The following is an 8697-nucleotide window of genomic DNA, read 5'->3' as shown; positions in this document are numbered from 1 at the left end:
CTTCCCTTGGTGAATCCACGCTGGCTGTTCCTGATCACTTTCCTCTCATGCAAGTGCTTCAGGATTGATTCTTTGAGGACCTGCTCCATGATTTTTCCGGGGACTGAGGTGAGGCTGACTGGCCTGTAGTTCCCAGGATCCTCCTTCTTCCCTTTTTTAAAGATTGGCACTACATTAGCCTTTTTCCAGTCATCCGGGACTTCCCCCATTCACCACGAGTTTTCAAAGATAATGGCCAATGGCTCTGCAATCACAGCCGCCAATTCCTTCAGCACTCTCGGATGCAACTCGTCCGGCCCCATGGACTTGTGCACGTCCAGCTTTTCTAAATAGTCCCTAACCACCTCTTTCTCCACAGAGGGCTGGCCATCTCTTCCCCATTTTGTGATGCCCAGTGCAGCAGTCTGGGAGCTGACCTTGTTAGTGAAGACAGAGGCAAAAAAAGCATTGAGTACATTAGCTTTTTCCACATCCTCTGTCACTAGGTTGCCTCCCTCATTCAGTAAGGGGCCCACACTTTCCTTGGCTTTCTTCTTGTTGCCAACATACCTGAAGAAACCCTTCTTGTTACTCTTGACATCTCTGGCTAGCTGCAGCTCCAGGTGCGATTTGGCCCTCCTGATATCATTCCTACATGCCCGAGCAATATTTTTATACTCTTCCCTGGTCATATGTCCAACCTTCCACTTCTTCCACTTCTTCTTTGTGGCATACCAAGATTTAAAAACAGAAACAAAAATACAATTAAAATACTGCTAAACTCCATGAAAAAATCCTGAATTTTAAATGACCAATGCTATTTTCTTGTGGAAATACACTGATATCATTTACAATATGGTTTGATCAACAAAAATCATTCTGTCATAGTGCTGTGCCAAATACTGCCATCGCCACCAACAAAAAGGGATCTCTAGCCCTAATGATTTAATATAATTTCCCATAAGATGAGGCATATAGTAATTCTGTGGCTGGTTTTCTAACCAAGATGCATGTCTGTCTGCAACAAGAAAGCTGCACTTCAACCGGTAATAAATATAGTTCATTATAATTAGTGAATTCTGAGAATTTCACTTTAGATGTGATTCATAAAGAGTAGAAGCTGAACTTCATGGTTCATAGAAACAGTCTAGAAAAGGCAATTATTAGAGTTAATTAACAATTCACACATGTGGGACTATGTTAAAAAACACTTCATGATAATTATTTATCCACCTAAACTGATATCAGACACAACAGGAATACCAGAAAGACAGACAAATGTTGTGATTCTGGCAACATGAACTCTGATAGCGGATAAAAAAGTAGAAGGTCTTAGTCACATTTCCATTTCCAGTCTGGTAAAATCACCACAAGAGTTCAAACATGCATTCATTTTCAAGGACTGACAAAAATAAGACTTGTGTGGATATTGCCTTTGGTTGCTATTGAGAAAACCTCACAACAGAGTACAAAGCAACATCTGCAGACTGGTCCTCTCAGTTTGCTTAGGAGCCCCTTATTGATAAATATAATTTAAGATAGTGTAACCCTTCTGCCTGTGATATTGGAGCATAAAGGGCAGGGTCCTCACTTTCTGTGGCTTTTTAAAAACTTAAATAACTCTAGTTCCAGCCTCCACCAAGTAATCTGGGAACATATAAATATCATAGAATCATAGATGTGTAGGACTGGAAGGGACCTTGAGAGGTCTTCTAGTCCAGTCCCCTGCACTCAAGGCAGGACTAAGTATTATCTAGACCATCCATGAAAGGTGTTCATCTAACCTGCTCTTAAAAAAATCCAGTGATGGAGATTCCAAAATCTCCCTTCCAATTTATTCCCGTGCTTAACTATCTTGACAGTTAAGAATTTTTTCCTAATGTCCAACCTAAACATCCCTTGCTGCAATTTAAACCTGTTGCTTCTTCTCCTAGCCTCAGAGGTTAACAAGAACAATTTTTCTCCCTTCACCTTGTAACAATCTTTTATGTACTTGAAAACTGTTATCATGTCCCCACCTTCAGTCTTCTCTTCTCCACACTAAACAAACCCAATTTTTTCAGTCTTTCCTCACAGGTCATGTTTTCCAGACGTTTACTCATTTTTGTTGCTCTCCTCTGGACTTTCTCCGATTTGTCCACATCTTTCCTGAAATGTGACTCCCAGACCTGGACACAATATTCCAATTAAAGACTTATCAGTGCAGGGTAAAATGGAAGAATTACTTCTTGTGTCTTGCTTACAATACTCCTGCTAATACATCCTAAGTGTTTGTATTTTTTCCAACAGTGTTACACTGTTGACTCATATTTAGCTTGTGATCCACTATGACCCCCAGAACCCTTTCCACAGTACTCCTTCCTAGGCAGTCATTTCCCATTTTGTATGTGCGCAACTGATTGTTCCTTCCTAAGTGGCATACTTTACATTTGTCCTTATTGAATTTCATCCTATTTACTTCACACTATTTCTCCAGTTTGTCCAGATCATTTTGAATTTTAATCCTATCCTCCAAAGCACTTGCAACCCCTTGGTGTTGTCTGCAAACTTTATAAGTATACTCTCTATCTCATTATCTAAATTATTGATGAAGATATTGAACAAAACTGGATTCAGGACCGATCCCTGTGGGACCCCATTTGATATGCACTTCCAGCTTGACTGTGAACCACTGATAACTACTCTCTGGGAACAGTTTTCCAACCAGTTATGCACCCACATTATAGTAGCTCCATCTGTGTTGTATTTCCCTAGTTTGTTTATGAGGAGATCGTGCAAGACATATCAAAAGACTTTCTAAAGTCAAGATATACCACGGCTACCGCTTCCCCCCATCCACAAGGCTTGATACCTTGTCAAAGAAAGATATTAGGTTGTTCTTGACAAATCCGTTCTGTTACTTATCACCTTATTATCATCTAGGTGTTTGCAAATGGATTGCTTGATTATTTACTCCATTATCTTTCCAAGGACTGACATTATGCAGACTGGTCTGTAATTCCCTGAGCAGTCTTTATTGCACTTTTAATAGATAGGCACTATATTTGCCCTTTTCCAGTCCTCTGGAATCTCTCCCATCTTCCATGAGTTTTCGAAGATAATCACTAATGGCTCAGTCAGCTCCTTGGATGTATTTCATCAGGCCCTGTCAACTTGAATACATCTGTATCCCCACTCAGCACTATTAGGGGTGTGATGCTTTCTTAAGGCACCCAGGATAGTGGGTCCCTTGTTCCCTCCCCCTGCCCCACCTCCAGCATAAGGGAATCTATTTTGTGGTAGCTGGGTGTCAACCTTGTACACCACCAGCCTTTCAACTGCTCAAACACTCTCCTCAGGATTCTCCCAGTCCTATTTTGCTTTACAGATTAATGTTACAGTGCACCCCAATCTCAGAACCCCATTTGAAGAGCGTTCCCCTGTAGCATATGGCCTGTCACTGGACACTCACAGGCACTACCAGGTAAGCTGCCTCCAAAAGATACAGTATACACACAGCTGGAAGGTTACAGCTCAGGTTTCAGGTCCTTTTTAGCAGTATAGCACTGTCATCTATTTATAGTGAAAACAAATATAAGTTTATTAAAGAGCAGAGATTCACAGATTCAAGTGATTATTGAGTATGAATAATGGAAATGCTTACAAATAAAACAAAAGCAGAACCAGTGCTAGTATAAGCAGACTACACAATTGCTTAGGGCCTTAAACAGCTCAAGAGGGCCCCCCTATTTGTTTTCGTAATATGTGTTGTGGGGCAGGTGGATGGGAGGGAATATTCCTGTTTAGGTCCGCCTATAATACGCCTTCTAGAGACTAAAACTCAACTTAATAAGCTATAAGCCTTGTCTAATGCAGTTTCTCACCCCCAAGTCTTTTTTGCGATGCCTTTCTGTTGTTTGTTCCCCAGTGTGCTGGAACCATGCTGAGTTCATATCCCTCTGTCAACCTGTTTTTCCTGTTGACTTTATATGCAAATGTAGCTCCAATTGTTTTTGGCTCACAGTGCTTTATCTACATGACAGATGACCTTCCCTCCAGTCTGGAAGAAACCTGTTTTTTTCCTTTGGTTACAGACTTTAAAGCCTGATGTTAGTAGGGGTAAATAATTCTTCATACAATGTTAATATACATACTTCACAATGACATTAATGGCCAGTGTGTCACAAGCTTTCATCTGATACCCTTGTATAACATTCTTTATGGATAAGTACTATGACAGCAATATGTTAGGTGCCATGAGTTTGTCAGTCCTGATAGGAGTTGACAGAACAGTGAACCTTTTGCAAGTTGGCATTGAGGGGTTCTTAAGATCACAGTGGGCAAAAATGCTGCTTTGCTCTCTCCTTTTGGCTGTGATTGGTAGCTATCACATAGATGCTTCTGGTGTTCTGGAACTGTGACTCCGCTCTGTCCATAGACTTTGGCTCTCAGCTGGGACCACATCTGCTTCTCTGCTCTTCTGTAGACTATAGCTCTCATCTGGGGACTGGATCTACTGCTCTGCTCCCTTCACAGAATGCAATTGCCACTCTTGGCTTAGCTCTTTTAGAATCAATGATATAAGGAACCCAACCACCCAGCGTGATGCCCCAAAAGCAAACCAGAAGCACACAATCTCTCTTCCGATGATCCTGTGCCCAGTCACTGTTCAGGCCTTCCCCAGGTGGTTCCCAAAAAGGCAGTCTCCAAAATAGCAAAGTACAAAATTTAGCCAAATTATACCCCCCAGTGACCCCAAATTATCCACAGTTAATATGTAAATGTGGTTCTGCCTCACTCAGTTTACTCCCTTTGCTCTCCAGCAGACAACACCAAAGAACACAGTTGATAAGTAAATTAGGTACTGCCTCACTAAGTCAACTCTCTTCTCTCATAGGCTTCAGGCCATAGGGATTACAATAGCAATCAGATCAGATCAGACCAGTTGTCTAGTTAGTTGAGTGAACTCATCAGTTCTCCTCCAGGTTTTCTTTTTCTGATATATTTAAGTTTTTTTCTTATTTATTTTTATGTTTTTGACTATTTACTTACCATTTAGCCATATTTTCTTTCCTTTAGTACTTACTCCCTTTTTGTTCAGGGTTATGAATGCTGCTGTTATTTTGGTATAATATATTTAAGTAGTATCCATACAAAGAGTCCACATTTTTAATTTTCAGTATAAAGAAAAGGAGTACTTGTGGCACCTTAGAGACTAACCAATTTATTAGAGCATAAGCTTTTGTGAGCTACAGCTCACTTCCTCAGATGCATATCGTGGAAACTGCAGCAGGCTTTATATATACACAGAGAATATGAAACAATACCTATTCCCACCCCACTGTCCTGCTGGTAATAGCTTATCTAAAGTGATCATCAGGTGGGCCATTTCCAGCACAAATCCAGGTTTTCTCACCCTCCACCCCCCCACACAAATTCACTCTCCTGCTGGTGATAGCCCATCCAAAGTGACAACTCTTTACACAATGTGCATGACAATCAAGTTGGGCTATTGGAGGGTGAGAAAACCTGGATTTGTGCTGGAAATGGCCCACCTGATGATCACTTTAGATAAGCTATTACCAGCAGGACAGTGGGGTGGGAATAGGTATTGTTTCATATTCTCTGTGTATATATAAAGCCTGCTGCAGTTTCCACGATATGCATCTGAGGAAGTGAGCTGTAGCTCACGAAAGCTTATGCTCTAATAAATTGGTTAGTCTCTAAGGTGCCACAAGTACTCCTTTTCTTTTTGCGAATACAGACTAACACGGCTGTTACTCTGAAATTTTCAGTATAGTGTTTTTGACTAGCTGGCCAAAGAAGAAGTAGCAAGAAATTGCTTCTCTGAAGTTTGGCCTATTGCACCATTTGACCAGCTTATAGCTAGCTGAAAGTCTTCCATTATAATTATTTTGTTAAACTGAGCTGCCTCTGATCTCTCTGAACATTTTGCATTCAATACCCTTTTCCTCCTCAGGAAGCCAGTAGTATAAGCCTATTACCATATTGCCTTGGCATGTGTATCATACAGGTTCTATTGCACAGGCCGCTCCACTATGAGAAAGCAGCTTGCCCACCTCTAAGATCTCATCTGTTCTTCCTGTATAGCAGCCACTACAGTAACCCATTGATTTTTGCCATTCCATAATGTACCACTAAAGCCTATTAAGGCCCCTTCCTTTGCTTTTCAGCATCTTGCTTTTTTTTTTAATTGAGTTGTTGGTCTTTAGCGTGTTTTTCAGTGAACTCACTTTTATGTTACCCCTTTATTTGACACTGTTCTTTATCCAGAATTCACCTCTGTGACCTCAACCTGTCCCTTCACCAGTTCAGCTGCAATTTCTGGTCTTTAGTTTTAGGTTTGAGCGTGGCCCAACTTAGTAATAACTGAAAATTATTAACATTTTATAGCTGTTCAGTGACCTATTTGAAACCAATCGTGATGTCTGTCCAATTCCTAGAGGTCAGTCCACATCTCCAAACCACTGCCGTAGTTGGCACTAATTAATTGGAACCCTTTTTCTCAGTTTTAGGAGAGGTTAAAGATTAAATGGGCCTGTAAAATAAATTATTCTCCCACTCCTAGCAGTGGTCCACCCAGGTCAGAGTTGAAGCATTTTGGAGAGACAGAGAGGAGAAGCATGAACCATTTCTGCTCTTGCTGTACCGTTTCTGTGGACTTCAGTCTCCTGGGCTTTTTATCCTTCAGCTTTCATAGTTGCTAAAATGAATTTAAGAAAAATAACCTACAAAATCTCTTTGCAAAATTGATTGCTTCAAACGCACCTTTTTAATTCAATAATGATTAATACGTTAGCTGAATGTTAATACGGTGACCAGTTAGGGAACATTCTATTATACTGGTTGTGGGCAACACCTTAAGAAATCATGACAAAGGAAATCAGGATCTTTTCATCATATACTTCACTGTGATTCTCAGATATATTTAGATAGAAGCCAAGCACTATGAAAATCAGATGATGAGTCCCCCAGGCTCCCTGGCAACCTGCATGCAACTAAGAAGGAGGCAACAGCTTGCCTCAAGTATCCTTGGTAAAGATGACATAGTTAGATAAACCCAACAGGGAGTACAGCACATGGAGGGAGCAGTCTGGAAAGAGGCAACCATTCCCTGTGGGATTGGCTCCATATTGTCACGTGAAAGATTCAAAACACTTTTAACCAGGGAAGTTGAATTTATTACTTAGTGAGCAGAAACCCTACAAAAGATTATTGATGACTGCAGGATAAACACAGACACTTCATTGGGTGTTACTGAATGCCAACAGGAAATTAAAAAAAAAAATCTGTCCTGCAAACAGCACTTTCTACTAGGTAGGATACAACTGGGATGAAGAGAGAACACAGAAAGCAGCTGTGGAAAACAGATGAGGTATTAGTAATGGTGGAGAGAAGAGAGGAATCTAAATCCAAAGGGCATTGCTCAGAATGCTCAGAGTATAAGAACTGTGACAGGGTAACGATGAAACAAGACAAGTTAGCAGAACAGCAGCAGAATGACAGAGGCAACACAAAATGACACTGTGACATTATTAGGAAGCTCAGCAACATACACACTCTTCATCACAATGTCATCAGGACAGATGGTAGCAATTGGCAAAGACAAGACACAGCCTGACTGGAAAGCAACAAGAGCCTACCGAAGAAATAATATTGTGAAAAACTATGGGAAACGTAAATGAATACTCCAGATTTTTCCAGATGTAAATCAGTAACCTAGCTTCCACCATCTGATTATTTATTGTGATTTAGTTATATGGCACCATTATCCATATTAATGAATCTTTACAGAGAAATAAAATATTGTTTCCTACTTCAAAGAACTTATAGAAAATTGATAAGGGAAGCAAAGGGACACAAGGGGAAAATCTATATGGCCAACAGCTGTTAGGTCAATAAGAGGTAGTGTTTAAAAATATATTAGGATAAAAAAGAATCTTAATGTTATTGGTCCATTAGTAGGTGGAAATGATAGAATTTCTAGTATTAACGCAGAAAAAATAAAAATGTTTAATTAATATTTCTGTTCTGTATTTGGGGGGAAACAGATGATATAGTCTCTTCATATGGTGATGACAACACTCTTTCCATTCCACTAGTATCACAGGAGGATGTTAAACAACAGCTATTCAAGTCAGACATTTTGAAATCAGCAGGTCCAGATAACTTGCATCCAATGGTTTTAAAAGACCTAGTTTAGGAGCTCGCTGGGCCATTAATATTGATTTTCAATAATCCTTTTGAAGCTCTGGGGAGGTTCCAGAAGATTGGAAGAAAGCTAGTGTTGTGCCAGTTTTCAAAAAGGGTAAATGGGATGATCCAGGTAATTATGTGCCTCTCAGCCTGACATAGGTTCCTGGCAAGATAATGGAGTGGTTGATACGGGACTCAACTAATAAAGAGTTAAAGAAGGGTCATGGAATTAATGCAAATCAACATGGATTATGGAAAACAGATCCTCACAAATTAACTTGATATCTTTTGTTGAAGAGATTACAGGTTTGGTTGATAAAGGGCAATAGATATGTGGACAGAGTTGGCAACGGGCTTTGTTGCAAGGATAGGTTCCTAGGATAGTGTTTTTGTTGTGTGGTGTGTGGTTGCTGGTGAGGATTTGTTTCAGGTTGGGGGACTGTCTGTAAGCGAGGACTGGCCTGTCTCTCAAGATCTGTGAGAATAAGGGATCATCCTTCAGGATAGGTTGTAAATCTTTGA

General features: G+C 40.3%; 1 long non-coding RNA gene across 1 annotated transcript; it reads right to left on the bottom strand.

The window, feature by feature from the left end:
- Nucleotides 1–586: 586 nt before the first annotated feature.
- On the bottom strand, nt 587–3516 carry LOC140908607 (uncharacterized). Its single transcript, XR_012157930.1, has 3 exons — nt 3431–3516; nt 1998–2147; nt 587–698 (listed from the first exon to the last, which is right to left on the bottom strand). It is a non-coding gene; the product is annotated as an uncharacterized lncRNA (long non-coding RNA).
- Between the last annotated feature and the right edge of the window lie 5181 nt (nt 3517–8697).

Source organism: Lepidochelys kempii, chromosome 3 (genome assembly GCF_965140265.1).
Source record: "Lepidochelys kempii isolate rLepKem1 chromosome 3, rLepKem1.hap2, whole genome shotgun sequence".
Classification (NCBI taxonomy): domain Eukaryota; kingdom Metazoa; phylum Chordata; order Testudines; family Cheloniidae; genus Lepidochelys; species Lepidochelys kempii.
Note: the sequence above shows the minus strand (reverse complement) of the source record. Positions and strands in the feature narration are given on the sequence as shown.